The sequence below is a fragment of the Symsagittifera roscoffensis genome, chromosome 1, assembly GCF_963678635.1.
Source record: "Symsagittifera roscoffensis chromosome 1, txSymRosc1.1, whole genome shotgun sequence".
Lineage (NCBI taxonomy): Eukaryota > Metazoa > Xenacoelomorpha > Acoela > Convolutidae > Symsagittifera > Symsagittifera roscoffensis.
The window spans coordinates 55,997,438-56,014,932 of NC_087062.1; the positions used below are offsets into that span (position 1 = coordinate 55,997,438).

The following is a 17,495-nucleotide window of genomic DNA, read 5'->3' on the forward strand; positions in this document are numbered from 1 at the left end:
GACTTCTTTTTTAACATCATGACCGGCAGAACCGTTAACGAGCACTCCGCGCCTAGCGGATGCTCAGATTAACGCCCTCAATAGGCCTAAACCGCCGGGGCGGGAGGGTAGTTCGGAACGCGGAAGCCTTCTGGATTACCGTGAATAGCTTTTTAACCTAGTTGAGACCGAAAATTCACGAACCAGGAAGGGTGGGGGGATTCGCGGTCCCGTCGTTCCCTGAGAGGTTTGTGACCAAAAACACTTAAAGATATATATAAAACCAAACAAAAAATAGTATAGTACCCAAGAAAAACAAAAAACATATAAAAATAACCGAAAAAACCAGAAACAGTAAAAAAGTAGAAAATCAGTAGAAATCATCCCCCCAGACAAGATATGATCCGACCCTCCCGTTTGTTGTTGATAGATATATTGTTGTTACAGGCAATTATATCAGTCAAGATCGTTACGATCAATTTTGTAGCCCGTTTATGAGGCTTGTACTGTAGGGTTATTTGAGCATTTAAGCACGTTAATGATAAATTGCGCTCAATCCGGAAGGGTCAGCTGATTTGCGCTCAATTCGGAAGGATCTTGGGAGAAGACTGATCCGGCAAGCAGTACAAGGAGCAACAAGAAGGGGCTCAAAGACAACAACAATCGACTGTTGGGTATCATTAACAAGTTTTGTATCCCTTTTGTTACAAAAATTAAGATAGTAATCTGTGGGGGGCTCGATAGTGCTGCACTGTAGTGACCCTTCACCGAACTGCGAATATCCGAGTTAAGCACCTTAATTCGGATATTGAACAAACCCGGAGGGGTATAGTATTACTAATATTATTACTTATATAGCCTATATTAATACTCCTATATCGTTTTTCAGTGAAAAACACAGAAAGCAGACCGGTTTTTAGGATCAAAATTTTGATCCCCCCACAAATGGCAATTTTTGAGATATCGATATTTTTTGAATCGGAAAAAAGCGCTAAATTAGTGTGTTACATCTTAACTGCACTACCATAATAGATAGAACAGGTTAAGTTTAGTTCGAAAGTGGTTGGAACTAATTAAAAAAAAAAACCGAATTTTCGTGATTTTTGAGAAAACGAAACATTATAAATTCAGAAAATTTTCTGAAATTTTTCAGTTAGAACAGTAAAAATAGTTGTTCGGAGAACGTCCACTAGTGAATCTACAAGTTTTGAAACCCGCTTCCCGAAAGCCTTCCGGGTCGCAGAGAAATCGAACTTAACGTGTTTGATTTGGTGGATTCATCAATCCGGAGGGGTACAGGTAGCATAGTTTTTTGCAAATTTTTCCAACTAAAGCGTTTTAGATCGGGTCTTTTGCATTGAACTAGATGAGTGTAGGCCTTCTGAGCTCCGATCAATAATTTTTAGGTCGAAAAGAACAGAATTGCGGAAAAAGTTAGGCGGAACCTATAAGAGACAAACTTTTTTGACTTTCGAAAAAAAGACGTTTTGGTTAATAACTTCGGAACTACTGGGCATATCCAGTTGATCTTGGTACCAATAAATCAGAAAGTAGCTGAACTCACTGATAGGTACAAAAGTTTTTTTTGAAAAAGTAAGCGTGAAAAGTTTTTGAGATTGTTTTTAGCAAACTCACCAATTTGGGAGGGTAGACCCTTCACGTTTTATAAATTTCTTTTAAAAAAGCCCTTACACCCCTACCAAAAGGTAATAGCGGTTGAATAAAGTAATTTTAGGCTGTTTTAGAAGAAAAGGGAAGACTAAAGGCACAGGAAAACCTTAATCGAGCCGAAGTTGGGTGAATTGTCAAATAAGAGGCTTAACTTCAATCCGGAAGGGTCTAGGAAAGCAGTACATACCCTTCCTAGTTAATTGAAAAAGCGAAATCGCATCGGAGAACGTATCCGGAGGGGTATATGTTGAAAGAAGGAGATCTCCGAAAAGCTACTATTACAAATCAGAGGGCTCCCAATCCTGAGGGGTCTTATATTTGCTAAGTCGGAGGGGTCCCAATCCGGAGGGGTCTTATATTTGCTAATTCGGAGGGGTCCCAATCCGGAGGAGGGGTCTTATATCTACTAACTCAGAGGGGTCCCAATCTCGAGGGGTCTAAATTTTGTTAGTCCGGAAGGGTCCTATTTTTTTCCAATCCGGAGGGGTATTATTTTATTAAAGGACTTAGATAAACGGAAGAAAGACTAAAGTGAGAGGTATTAGGTTATTAGCAGACAAGCTAGGAATCAGTGACTGCACTGCTAACTTGCCTTTCAATAAAAACCAGACCAAAACAAAACAGGTCCGAACTCGGATATTCGCGACACTAAGTCTAAACTAAAAAGAGCGTAATTCATTGGTGTGGATTGAAACCCAATACGTTTTTGTGAAAAGTGACTGCCCTGAGGATTGTAGTAGGTCTAGCTTGGGCAGTCCGAAGGCAGACAGGTAACACAGTACTCGGTGGGTGCAATATACGCCCACTTGAGAAAATTACTGCCTTGAAAGTTTTGCCTGTTTGGTGCAGCACCAAGCAGGGAAAGCTTTTTCTTTAAAAAAAACAAGTTCGACTATTGTACTGCGACCGACTAAAAGTACAATACACATACGTTTTTTTTATATAGAGGTATTCATGTTCTGTCATTTTATGTTTATTTGTTTTTGATTTTAAATCAACATAGACTGTGCTTGATTGGGTAGTGAGAACACTATCTTTTAAATTGACTGATAACATCACATTGTGCTAGTTCTCAAATCTTACGACAGATAATCAGTTAGTGTGAATAAATTATATACAAACTGTACTCTGATAATATACAGGGATTCGTGGTCACTATTTTATAGAATCTTGTGAAATTTATTGTGTTGTGTCATTATTATTGGTAGTCAAACTAAAGGTCAGTAGCAATCGAATTAAGTGTATAGGCATTAAAAAATGACAAATTGAGAATGAGTCTAGACAAGTCAAGGATATCTAAACGAGGTAATAGCTCTAGGAAAATCATACCTAAAAAGCAAAGAAAAACAATGACCGATCCTTTTGTGGATTGGATCAAACGAGCCCGGACCGACAAAGGGGAGACGGTTTCAGGCAGAATGGTTGAAACAAGGAGTCAGAAGACCTCAGAAGAGCGAAAAGAACTGTTAGAAGAGGAGGTCAATACGGACCATGCCATGAACGAGAACCAGGAAGTACATGGACTGGAAGGGAGAGGCAGAAGGCTGGCGAGTGATTCTACTCCGGTAGAACAAGGCCATGATTTTGCCACTTCCACCGGGACATTAGATCGAGAGGAGATGTCGGAGCTGTCCGACATCTCAACTGAAATAGCGGCAACTAGAAAACCTCCAACAGACAACACTATGATGGCAGGCGGGACTAAGAAACAAACAACGTCATCATCGTTCTCAGAAAGAATGAGGAACACCTTAGGAAACATCTTTCCATTCACCATGGGAGGGGCACAGGAAATGAAGGTGAATCCCAGGAGGAAGAGGACGAAGAAGAGCAAGTGGACTTTGGGTCTCAAGTCAGCCTCAATAGTTCGACCCAGGAGAATGAGGCATACGTCGAAAGAGAGACTGGAACCATGGTTAAATTTGGTGTGGTGAGAACGATAAGCAAAGAGGTAAACACACCGGGCCAGTCAAGAGGCTTCGCGATTATGACAAATTCAGAGCCGCAAACTGGGGAGAGTAGAAACAGAGGGCTAGGCAACGCATTGGTGGATCCCGATGTGGATAATGAAAAGACGTCGAGGCAGAGAGTCAAGGCCCGAATCTCGACCAGCACGAAGCTACCTGGGACCGACAGGGTTACACCGCCACTAGTGACGCCACTTGTGGATAACGGGGCAGCACTAGAAGAAGCCATGAACAACATAGTGGACAGTTTAGGAGAACAAAATGAACAGATGTCCATAAGAATGAGTGAACTAGAAAGAGCAGTTCACATTGAAAGAGAAAGTATGCGGGAAGAAATAAACCGCAATAGACAAGAAGTTGGTAGGAGCGAAAAACGCTTGAAAGAAAGAACGGATGAACATAAAGCGAAGAACTTGTCGCGAATGACAAGAGAAGCGGAACAAAGAGAGTTACGCTTAAGAGACGACATGGAGAAGTTAAGAATTCAGCAAGAGCAGTCTCTTGGGACCCTTGACACAAAGATAGACGCGATGATGGAGAGGCGAACTCAGGCTATCATGGATAGGTTGGACGGGCTACTAAGCAGTAAGAGTGGACCAAAAGAAGGGGAACCGAACTCGGGAGGTCCCAGCAGGGAGCCGAAGGTGAACTTCAATGAACATCAAAAGAGGAAGACATATGGATCCACTAGAGGCAGGGGCAGTTCATCAGGCTATGCCACAAGAGATAATAGAACATGGGGCCCGAACAGTAGAGCAAGTTCAACGGGGAACAGACAGACCTCTAATTAACGACCAACGCAAGGCACACATGCGACTGGGAGAAGTGATTCCGGTAACAGAGGGCATGCAAGCCCGGGGAGGAGTCATGTGGGCCAAGGGGGAAACACTCACGGCGATTCGGATTGCAGGGATGCACCGCATACAGAGCCTTTGACAAGGTGTGAGGACAATCAGGCGGGACACTCAAGGGATGCTACGGCAATGGCCACAGCCTTTGAACCCCTAAACAGGTCTTTGGAGACTTTCCTTACAAGGTTATCCAGAACCAATGAACGCAGTGAGAAGTCCAGAAGAGTCTTTAAGAAAGCAAGATGCTATAAAGACGAATCTGATGGCTGTATTGATACCTGGATAGAGGTGATGAAGCTGCATTTCGAGGAAGAGGACTTGTCGGAGAGACAGGAATGCAATGCGCTCACCAGTAACTTGGAAGGGACAGACCTGAACTGTGTCATGGCCAAGAAGCAGTATCAGCGTGACACAGCCGAGAAAATCTTCGAAATCTTGTTAAACCGTTTTGGATCAGGGGTGCAGGGGCACCAAGCAATGATGCGCTTCGAGTAACGGAGGCAACGAGAAGATGAAACGTTAGACAAGTTTCTCGATGACTTGGAAATGCTGAGAAGACGCAGCCAACCGGATGAGTCAAACCGAAGGATGAACCTGGCAGTAGCCTCAAAATTCATCGATGGTGTGAAGAAAGCTGGCAGCGCATTACACACCGCTATCAACCAATGCGCCAACACCAGAGGAGATGAGGCTCAAGTCAAAAGAATATCTTTTATTGAAACCTCCTTCGAGATCTGGTTTTTATAAGAACAATTATGGCAATTTTAATAATGGGCCAGCAAACCAAGGGAACAATTGGTACAAACCAAGGGATGATATGGACAAGAGACGCTCTTGTGCCAATTGCAGATCAACGGACCATCATGTGTCAGCATGCCCAGCTTACAAACAAGGCATGAAAGCAATAGTCTTTAGCCTCGAGGACGAAGATGCATCAGAATTGGACCATGAGGATTTCATGAGAGGAGTAATTGCAAAATTCGGCCCGAGGTGTTTCTTTTGCAACTTGGAAGGTCATTTTAAATCAGATTGTCCGCAATTCTGGGATGCAGTGGCAGACATCAAGCATCCAAGGCATAAAGAAGCTTTGTCAGGAGTGAAAGCCAGCAAGGCTCGCCTGTTGAGTGAAGCGGAGGCACGCAGAAAAGATAAACCTCATGAGCTGGCGGCAAAGAAAATGCAAGCGATAACAGAAGAGTCACGTGAACCGGAACCAGCAACTGCGGCTGATGACTTCAAGATCGATTATAGGGCAGCCGCGAGGGATGCTCTAAATAGAGTGCAGCAGGAACTGGTGACGAAAGAGATCGAACAAAAAGTGGAACTTGAACTGGAGAATGAGAAACTACAGGAGCAACGGAATACCTTCGAAGCAACGAAAGTCGAGCAGACTAAGGCACCAAGCAGTTTGAGCATAAATCTAATGTGATCTCTGGTCAGAGGTTCGGCATGGTGCCACAAGGAAGCAAGATACAGTCAATAATCTCAGTGGCTGGACATCAGGTAATCAGAAATCTGAGTGAACCATCCGAGTTCACGTTGATGCATTTGGACTCATATGCAGATTATCTGAGGCAGGTGGAGCCACGCACTGAGTCGAGAGCTGTGCGAGCACTACTAATAACGGGTGGCCCTCGCATGAAGAAACTTCATGGACGCTACCTGGAGGTCTATGGGCCGTATCAAGTGATGCTGAACGTGGATGGAATCAGTATCTACACTAGGACTTATGTAACAACAGATGATGACCAAATGGGGCAGATCTATTTGGGTGAGGAGGAACTCAAAGTCCGCAGGATAGGCCATGACGCCATGATGGAACAAGATGCAGTACACATTGGGTATGAAGCAGATGTGACCGCACATCTGCTCGACACCAACGGAACGAAAATCGGAGTCACAGGGCTTCTGGACACAGGAGCGGTAGTGAGTGTGATGCCAATAAAAACTTGGGAAAGAATGGGCTTCACGAGGGAAGATCTAATTCCAACGAATCTCCGACTGGCCGCCGCCAATCGAGGAGCCATTTACGTAGCCGGAAGAACACCAATAATGGTCCTCCACATGGGAGGACGGGATCTTTGGATGAGCTTCCTGGTAGTAGAGAATTTGGACGACACCGACCAATTCATCTTGGGCAGAGATTTTGTCAGGAATTTTGACGTGATGATTGACTTGAACAACGGTCTGATACGGATTAGAAACCCGGACCGGAAGTATGTTAAGAAACCAATTAAAAGGATAATAACAGACGAAAACAAGGTACCAATTTTTTTGGATAGAAAAGTAAAGCTACAGCCAGGACAAGCTGTGGTGGCAATTTTTAGAATGAGAAAATTAAATTCGTTAAGTGATAGTAAACAGGTTTGTTTAGTACCGAATCCAAATAGTCAGAGTTCGGTGATTTTAGGCCGGAGCTTCTCGGTAACGCGAAACGGACTGTGTGTCAGTGTGTTATTGAACACACTGGACACCACGGTTTCAATCTAGCGTGGAAAGAAGCTTGGTTACGCTTTGCCGATGAGGACCGACTATGAGGAGACACAAAACTTGAAGAAATATAGTGTGAAATACCGTCCTTATCATGCCAATAAAGATAAAATTTTAGAAAGGATTAATGAATTAAAATCTATTCAAAAATTGTTTTCAATGAAATCCGAAACGGACGACGGCTTATCAAGCTGCTCGAATTTTCCGGAACGCCCCTCGTCATATGAACTGGAATCTGACAAACCGGATTTGCCAGAGATAGAACATTTAAAAGGGAAAATAGGTGAGGGAGATTTCGAAAAATTGCGGGACCTCCTAAATCGGAACGCAGATGTATTTTCAAAACATAAGGCGGATATCGGTTGCTGTAATTTCGTCGAACACGAAATCGAACTAGAAGAGGGCGCCGTTCCCCATAGGGAAGGCGCAAGGCGAATGACGCCACACAAATCGGAAGCGTGCCGAGCGGAAATAGAAATGTTGCTTGAATACGACATGATAGAACCCTCGAAATCGCCATGGGCTTGCAGGGTAGTAATGGCGAAAAAGAAAGGGTTGCAGCTTAGGTTTTTTTGCGGCTTTCGTTACCTGAACGCGGTAATGATAAAAGATGCGTACCCGATACCGCGAATAGACGAGAGCCTCTCTAAGCTTGGTGATGGCAAGTTCTTCACCACATTGTACTTGGGTTCTGCCTTCTGGTCCCTCTGCGGAAGAAGGATAGAGAGAAAACTGGATTCGCGTGCGAATTGGGATTGTACCAGTGGAAGAAGATGCCCTTGGGCTTGTGCAACGCAACAGCCACTTTTCCAAGACTGATGGCTCAGGCTTTGACTAGAGTGACCAAGAAATACGGGAATCTCGTGATGTGTTACGTGGACGACGTGGTCATAGCGACACCGACCCTGGAAGACCACATTGATCGGCTCGATGAGGTCTTTGGATGCATGAAGAGAGCAGGCTTGAAGTGCAAACCATCCAAATGTGAAATCCTTAGGGATTCGATTAAGTACCTGGGAAGGATGGTGGACAGGCATGGTGTGAGGCCGGACCCGGAAGCAGTAGAAGCAGTGTTGACATAGAAAGCTCCCAGAACGGACACACAGCTCCTGAGCTTCCTAGGACTTGCCAATTACTACCGGGAGTTCATAAATGATATGCCGACAAGGTGTAGCCGATGCAGAAGCTGATGCGCAAAAAAGGGAAAAAGTTCGAATGGAACGATGAAGCACAAGTTTCATTCGAGAACATAAAGAGGGAACTGTGCGAAGCGCCAGTGCTAGGCATGCCTACAGAAAATGGCATGTATGTTCTTGATACAGACGCATCGTTAGTAGCCATCTCAGGATTATTGCATCAAGAGCAAGAATGGACTGGAAGATCGGTTCTCCGTCCCATTGCATACGGCAGCAAGGTCTTGAGTGACACAGAGATGAAATATGGCGCACCAAACGCAGAAATGTTTGCAGTAGTCACTTTCGTGGAAAAGTACAGTGCATACTTGATGAGCGCTCCCTTCAAGTTACGCGTAGACAACAGAGCGTTATCCTGGTTGAAGACCTACTCGATGGATCAGAGTTATATTGGTAGATGGATAGTAAGATTGGATGGCTACCATATGATAATCGAACACAGGATGCGTGATGAACACCAGAATGCTGATAGCCTCAGCAAGAAAACTGAGTCCTATGAAAGATTGGAGCAAAAGCAAGCCAATCAGGCAGAAATAAAGGAGGGATTCTCGTTTCTAGACAAAGAAACTTATGAAGCGCTTCCCTTAACGAGATGGTTGGATAAATCTGGACATCCAATTCCAGGGCATCCTGAATTGCCTGTAGAGAAAGCAGCCGAGATAAAGATCCTATCCAAGGAGGACCCGATCCCCTTGGATCTGTTGCTGCGCTCGAATCTGGTCCAGCAAGAACTCTCTCACATGAACATAAACAGCCTCTCATTATTGGATAAAACGGTGCAGGTCACACCGCAAGTGATGCGGATGCTGGGTGGATTGTTAGAAAGAGAAGTGACCAGAGATGACCCCGAGTGGACAGTAGCAGTTGCATCGCTAACAGTCAGTGAGAAGGTGAAGATCATGCCGTCCAGACGACAACACGAAGAAAACGAGAGGGATTGTAGGACAATAGTTCAGCAACTAGTATCCTCAATACCCCACGAGATTTTAACCAGTACTTCTTACTGACGGAAAGAACAGGGAAGCAGTACGCAAAGGAAAACCGTCACCTTTGTGGACCAGGATAAAAAAGATGAGAGGGTAGAACAAAACCTGCTTTAAGATTGTTTGTCCGGGGAGACGAATGATGAGAGGAGCCAGCGAGCAAAAGATCAACACACGGGACAAGAAAGTTTGTCCGGGGAGTCTGAGATAGACAAAAAAATTCTTAATGAGAAACAGGACCTAGAGAACAAGGTTTTGTCCGGGGAGTTCAGATGGATGCGAAGAAGGCATAGACATGATCTGGAGGAGCGTGCAGACTCCAGCACAACCTCATCAACAGATGACAATTCCCGAAACTCAGGAATGGACACCTATACAGACAGGAACTCGAGCTCGGGATCAGAACTGTCCGAACTAGCGATCCACACACTACTAGTGGAAACTCGGGCAAGGGATCTGGACAGAGAGGTGTACCAGGATCCTGACAGCGATCACTACCTTATACCAAGCGAAAGAGTCTTTGACAACGCAGCGGATGATTTGGAGACAATAGCAGTATCGAAACGTTCGATAAGTCTGTTGCCGCAGAAAGAGGTAGTCAGGACTGATCTACAGCCGTTCAAGCAAGAAACACAGCCGCTGGCGAAGATTTGGTGCGTTAAAATGGAAGAAGACACACACCAGCCCAATGAGCTGAATAGTCAGATGAGGGTTATGAAGACGTACTTGAAGGCGAGATACAGACTCTCGGATCTTCTCAGGGCGCAGAGAAATGATCGCATGACAAGCAACCTGAAAAGGTGGATCGAGAATGGTTCTCCGGATAAAGGGGACCTCGAGGAAGATAGTTATCGTATCCTGAGACAGTATTTCATGCAGAAGGAAGGGAGGTTATATTTGAACAAGGACGGGATAGTGGCTTGCAAAAGAAGAGAAGAAGACAGAGTCCTATACAAGTATAACGCGATAGTGTTGCCGCAACTCTATCAGACAGAACTATTATTCAGGTCGCATGATCAGATGGGCCATCAGGGGATCGATAAGGTGTATCAGAGTATCCTGAAGCGCTTTGAGTGGCCTGGGATGAAAAAGGCATGCGAGAAGTGGGTAACAGCATGTCTGTCATGCCAACAGGTCAAGGATCCAAGGAAGTTGCGATTTCCATTACAATCGATCGAGTCGTCTGAATTCAATGAGGTGGTGCAGATAGATCACCAGAAGATATGCATGACAGACAGTGATTATAATCATGTGTTGGTCATGATAGATCATTTTACGAAGTATGCAGAGGCCGTGCCCTGCATAACTGCATCGGCGGAAGAGACGTGCGATCACCTGATCAATTCGTGGATAGCGAGACATGGCTGTCCGATGACGTTTCAATCGGATAATGGAACAGCTTTCGTAGGAGAGCTTACGAAAGAGCTTATGAGACGCTCACAGGTTGCTCAGGCTCACTCCACGACATACCACCCTCAGACGAATGGCTTAGTGGAAAGACAGAATAGGACGTTAGTGTTGATGCTGAGAGTATATTGTTCCAGGTACATGACCGATTGGGACAGATACCTTCCACAGGTGATGGGAGCATATAACAGCACGCAACACTCCACCACCGGAGTCAGTCCAGACATGATGCTAACTGGACACGAAAAGTCTTTACCCTTAACCTTTTTCTACCCAGAATATGAGGAAAAGAAAACGTCTCCTCTGGTCTACGTGAGGGATGTGATCAGACGTCAACAGGAGTTGAACGATTTGTGTAGACGAAATACTCAGCAAGCACAGGCAAGGCAGAGGAAAAGATTCGACAAGAAAGCAGCTGGTGCAAAAGCTTACTCGGTGGGAGACTACGTATGGGTATTTCAGAACGTTATACCACGGAAAGGGACGAAAAAGCTCCTAAAAAAGTGGAGGGGACCCCTCATGATTACACAGGTACACCAGGAGGGACGCTTTTCTAGACTGAGTACTGGCCCAGCCGCCCTCTACGAGAACATTAAGCCACACAATCCATCGACAGAAGACTGTTGTATACCTGCAGACATGGAAGAAGGGGATTGTCTAATGATGGATCCTGCTTGTGAGGTCAACGAGAAGAACGATGGAAACGATGTCGTGGAGGAAGGAACGGATACACCGCTGGACCTGGATCCAAACGAGGTGATCGAAGCGGACGATGAAACCTTACCCTACGCAGAGGAGGATTGGCAGGATCCCGAACAGATAGAGGTTCCCAAGAACTTGGAACCGGATCTGCCGTTCACGATACAGACTCGTCAGAAGGACGGGACAAGACCAGGAAAGAAATATAATCCTTACGGTGACGATTTTGTAGTGGATAGGATAGATCTGAAGAAGATAGTGGAGGAAGTAGTGGGTCTAGAAGAATTAACTGTGTCACAAGACATTGACATAGTCAATGATCACGACGATGAGTGGGTCGACGACCGGTCGAAACCCGAGGTAGAATTCGACGACGAGCAACAGCAGTCATATGAACAAGACTTGACGAACCTGCATGTCTTAGAGTGGCTGAACGAAATGACCTCTGACCCAGAGGGGACCAGAGTCACGATTCAAGACGTAGATCGTGAAAGCATGAAATACATCAAGACCGAACGAGATGATCCTTCCTGGGCTGCCCAGGAAGGACGACTACTCATTCCAGCTTCTAACCTCGACTTGATACCCGGTATGCGATCGACGGGGACGTCGATGGATATTTTTGTCCGGGGAGTGGGGGTAGGACTTACCCACACTGAAAACTTGATAATAAAAAAATTAAGAGTAGCAAGAGAAACAGGAGACTTAGAAGCAGAAACAGGCGAAGAACCTAAGAAACCTGACATAGGGAGGGTAGTTGGGTGATATTTTAACTTACCAAATGAATATTCAAGTAACATAATACTAACAGACAGTGATTTTATACTCACAAATAGAACATGTGCGATAGCAATCACAGCAGACATGAGTTTTAGGACAGCGTTAGCGGCAGATTTTAAGAGAGAATATAAAAACATAGAGTTCCTTTGGAAGCAACGACCAGGAGTAGGGGGCGTAGCAGCCTTACCTCCGGCGGCGTCACAGATACCGGGAAAATACCTATGCTTCTTGGTGACGAGGGCGACGGAGAAGCAGCACGTGGACCCAGAGAACCTAGTCTTGTCCTTGACAAGGCTGAGGGACTTCCTCGTGGAAATGGACGTGAAGGAGCTCTCGCTTCCAGTGTACGATCCGAACAGAGGACGACTGCATCCTCGGGAATTGTACGCGCTTGGTTACGTGATATTCTCTGATACTAATATACAAGTATATTTACATAAGAATTAGTACTTAAGTATAGGCTGAGTGACGTGCGAGAGGATGTTAGGCTAAAGACTGAGTTGTATGTAATGTGTGAGATGTCTGTCATGTTATGTTATGTGTTATGTTAATAAGATCCTGGGTAAGAAGGGGTTAGTGACCATGAACAACTGAATGACGATCTTAGGAATAGATCCAAAGTTTGGACTGTCCAATCTTAGGTCGAATTCCAAAATTTTAGAGACCGAATGATTTTAATAAATTTCAGGATAAAAATCTTTTTATCTGAACTGTTTTTAAGCAAATTTTAACGATATCTGTTAAGGTGAAACCGACAAGTGTGATATTCGTGACTTCTTTTCTAGATCCTGATTGAACATTTAATTACTCAATTGAGTCAAACCTTTGAATCAAATCGAATCGAATCTGAAAAACAGTATGGAGAATTTCAACTTGGATGAATTGATGGATCTGGCAGAGGCATATGTAGGACCGATGATAGATGCGATCTATCGTCGGCTGATGGATCGAGACTTCGCTCTGGAGGACCCAGAGGTAGTCATGTTGCTGACCGCCCTGATCAACATCTTGGGGCATGACAACCGTGGGGACGGCCCCACGGAAGTCCTGTTGATGGCAGCATATGGAGAGAGGCGAGTACTAGACCGCCCGAACATGAGAGTGATGAGGTGGAGAAACGGGTCTCTCTCGGGGAGTGACGTGGCGAATGAGCCTGGATTGGGAAGTTCTAGGACTTACCAACCAGGTGAAATGCCTATGCCCTCCAAGCCCAAACCTGGGCTGACGAGAATGCATCGGGAGATGAACAGCGAGGCGACCTCGTCTGGTTCACCACTGAGAGCAGCTGTGCCACCAAAAAGGGGCGAAAGTAGCACAGAAGGTTCAGACGAACCAAACCATGCAAGATCTGGACGAGATGAACGATCAGCTGAGAAGTACGAAGAAGGAGCTGGATGAGATGACCAGAAGCATGCTCCAGATGGAGGAAGATCGGGACATGTGGAGAAAGTTGTTTGAAGACTGCAACAAAAAGCAGGGTCCAGAAATTGAGCGCTTGAGGCAGGACTACAAAGAGCGATCGGAACAGATGGCGTTGACAACGGCCGTGGAGAAAGTGATACCTGCAAGGAGTATTCCTAGAGGGCAGTCCCCGATGGAGCTCTTGACGCCTCGCGAAATGAGTCAAACAACGGAGACACGGCTCCCGACAGCGACAGATCGAGTGACGATCCGGGACCCTAGTGACACCTTGGGTGACCCCGTCGTGGAACAAATGGTGAGGAAGCTGATAGAGACAGCTGGACGACTGGCCGCCAACAAGAATGCGCCAGGTTCCGGGGTGACTGCACCCTATGGAACGATCGACGACACGGGCAGAGTACGACTCTCCCAGACCGTGATCAGACAGGGGATAAGTGACGTGGCGCCACTCATGGGGAGCTCAACGACCCCAGAGAGAAGAATACAGAAGATGCCAGCGAATAAAGTGTCTCGCGTAAAAGACGTACAAAAGAACAATCAATTGAGATATAATTTCACGGGAGTTCCGGAGACAGATCCGAGAGCTTGCTTCAATCGAGCGACTTGGAACCCGGCAGTAAACCTGCAGCAACCACCACTGGGGACATCACATCTGATACTGGGAGACAGCTTGGTCAGAGTACTATCGAATTTGAGGACCTCTTGGGTCACCACGGTGATGGCCTTCGGAGGCGCGACAATAGCCCAGTTATATCGAATGGTGGAACTAATGAATCCAGGGAGGATCCCCAATGTGATGATCCTGGTTGGAACGAATGACATCTCCAGAGGTTCGGATGAGCAGGAAGCACTATGGGAATCAATGATGGTGTGCTTGTTTACTACCCTCTGGCAGAAATTCAATTGCGCGGTACTGACCGTTTGCAGTGTGCCTATGAATGCAAGAAGCTTGACAGCGGCAGGAAGAAGGCACAACGAAGGAGAGGTCAGGTTGATTAACATCTTGAGGAATCTCGCAAGTCGGAATGCCGGAAGAATGATCCTCATGGACATCGAACATGAGTTGAGAGCTATGGATCAGGCCAGACTGACCACGGACGGCATCCACTTCGATAGTATCGAAGGACAGGCTTGGTTGAATCGAGTCTTCCAAGAAGACGATTGATGCCATGGTTCAGAGCTAACATGACTGCATGGTTGTACGAATAGGCTAAGAAGCATATGTCGAAGAACGGCAGAGTGTACAGTGAATATCAGCTGGACATTGGAGCAGGAGCTTTCAAGCGAGCTCTTGTGACTCATCGGAATGCAGTGACCACCGCTGTGAAAAGAATTTCCAGAACAAGTGAGCGTAGTGGAAAGGAGAAGGCAGAGCTGTTGAAGGAAGATTTGGAGAGAAATGTGACGTTGTGTCTCCACAACAGCTTCTGCAGGAACAGAGAATCTAACTTGGATCCCCTACCTTGTTGCAAACAGAGGGTAGAAGAGCAGAAGTGTTGGAGGACTGCTTCCAACAGCGTCAGAATAGCTAATGATGTGTTGCAAGACACAGAAACTGAAAGTGCAGAGTCAGTATCACAGGAGGAAGAGATGGGACATTGACAAATGGCCGAAAAACAAGAAGCAAAAAGAGACGAAATGAGAAGAATTTAGAAGTTTTAGAACTTCTAAACGACGAAAAAGAAGAAAACAAAGGAGTGATGAAGAAAAAGTTAAAACTCAGAATTGTTTTATGTGTGTGAAAAAACTCAAGTGAGAAACTAAGCAACCAAGTTGTAATTGAAAACTGAAGCATTTAGTTGAGTTTTGAATATGTTGCATTTATAAATTTGCATTTTGATTTTAGTTAAGTGGCTTTAGAGACACTAACTTACTATTTATTTAGAAAGGCTTGAGTGAAAGAGTATATTTAAGTATTCCAGCCTGCATGACTGTTTTTAATCAGCTAGGAGAACTGATCACTTTGTGGCGACATGAAAGGATTGGGTAATCTCTCGAAGAGGGAGATTGTTTCATTGTTCTTTCTAACCACAGAGTTTCTTGGTTTCAATATTCAGGACAATAAAAAGCAAGATTTCCGAAGGGAAGAACCATAGTAGGATAGTTTTAGCTTGTTGGTTGGCAGGACTGTCCTGCAAACCAACATCTTTTACATCTAGGAGAAAAAGTTTTAATCAGGACATTGACATTGGAAGTCAGAAAAGATGTTTTTATCTTAGGTCATATCCTCAATGTGCAGATTAATGAAGGAATTTGAAGGCTATAGTGATGTGGTATGATGCCATTTATATTCTGCAGTGACTCGATATGACGTGGACAAAAGTAATTTCGTGCAATTTGTAAATTCTGTTCGATGACATTGTACCTATTTTACGAACATTGCGAGATTCAATGAGGACATTGACCGGAGTGTCCGGGGAGTACGTGACATTCGACCAGAATGGATCAAAATGCAAATTCAGCAGATTCGGAATTTTAGCAGCGAACCTTCCGAATTGACGGTTTTAAGTGATTAACGACGTTATTGGGACGATTAGTCAAACGGTGAAGGTCAAGATATTCTGGTATTTTTAAATTTTAAAAATTCGAAGTATGACGTCATATTTCTGAGAAACGTCAGAAACGGCCATTTTGGCAGAAAAGTCAAAGAAAAACACAACAACGATAGTTGCGACGACGACAACAACGAGAAAATTGAGAATCAGAATCGGAGAAAAACAGAAGTAGCAGAGATCGCTCCGAGTTGCAACTATTGTGTCGCTACAAAAGTTGCAAGGCCGTTGCGAACAACGGTGAAGGGTAGAAAACCAGCCTTCCGGAAGGAGAATAAGAGCCTTATTTTCCCGGATTCAAGAATACGGAGGGGTCTCGTCTCGGGAATGGAACTGATAGTGTTTCATATAAACTTTTAGCTTCCCTGTCATGTCCTGATTTGAATTTAATTAACATCTGAATTCATTCTACTAAGATGAGAAGCTAGGAGTTGGGGGAAAGGGTTGATCCATCTTCGATGGAGATGATGATTTCTATCTACTGAACAAAAACAATAATAAATCAATAAGCAGTAGTAGCCCTGTTTTTAGGAGTGACCTCGTGGTCTGGGGATACTGAGAGCCAGCCATAAGCTCACTATTTCTGCATGTAATCTAGTTAATTTGAGTTTTTTGACCGTAGCAGAAAGCAGTAACGTTTTTGTCGACCCGATGTTAGAAAAACCACCGAAAGTTCTGGCTTGGTAGAGACGGTTAAAAGCATGTAAAGCTCTGTTTAGACGTTGGCCAGTCGTTTTAGGACTTAGTTTTATTTTCCGTCGATATGTATCTTCCGGGCGAATGTTACACAGTTGAAAAGGATGGAGTCTGATGAAAACCTTGTATCTGATGTACTTAAGCATTTGAATGAGTGGGATCGATATAATGTATCCTCAATTAAGCGTTTGGGTCAATTCAAATCCACTAATACACGACCTCGGTCTGTTTTGGTGAAATTTTCCAATGAATGGACTGCTAGCAAACTTCTGAAAAAAGCACAACTTCTCAAATAATTTCGCACACCAGTGTTTATATCGAAGTCTCCAACAAGTGATGAACTTGCATTGGAAAAACTAATTCTCAAGAAACGCTGGGAATTATTCAATAGCGGAACTCCAAAGCAAGATCTGAAAATTCGGAATTTACAAATCTTTCACAAAGACATTGTCGTGGATATTACTGCATGACTGACCAGTGCAACAGTTGTATCTTGGATTGCTCGTAGTTTGGTCAGCCTTGACAAACGTTAATCTTGTATCAAACTTTTACATATCATGTCTCCTGATGTTTTGTGTTTATGCGAAACTTGGTTAAGCTCCAATGACACAAATATTTTACCTAATACAGGTTATTGTACAAATTCACAAGCTGCCCGAAAAAATGGCAATCACGGCGGAGTTGCAATACTTGTGCGTGATGGTTTGAACCTGGCGGCTTGGGACTGCACTTTACCTAATTTTGATTTTGCTTGCGGCACTGTCTTAAGTACAGATCCTCAAACCCTTATCTTATCGGTTTATAA

The 17,495-nt window shown here is 44.6% G+C and overlaps 2 protein-coding genes across 2 annotated transcripts in view; one reads left to right on the forward strand and one right to left on the reverse strand.

Moving 5' to 3' along the window:
* LOC134845987 (protein fem-1 homolog C-like) overlaps positions 1 to 17,495 on the forward strand; it is a 390,705-nt gene that overhangs the window by 56,784 nt on the left and 316,426 nt on the right. The gene's annotated exons all lie outside the window — the stretch shown is intronic.
* The window catches only part of LOC134845976 (AFG3-like protein spg-7), a 268,817-nt gene that overhangs the window by 20,776 nt on the left and 230,546 nt on the right, over positions 1 to 17,495 (reverse strand). The gene's annotated exons all lie outside the window — the stretch shown is intronic.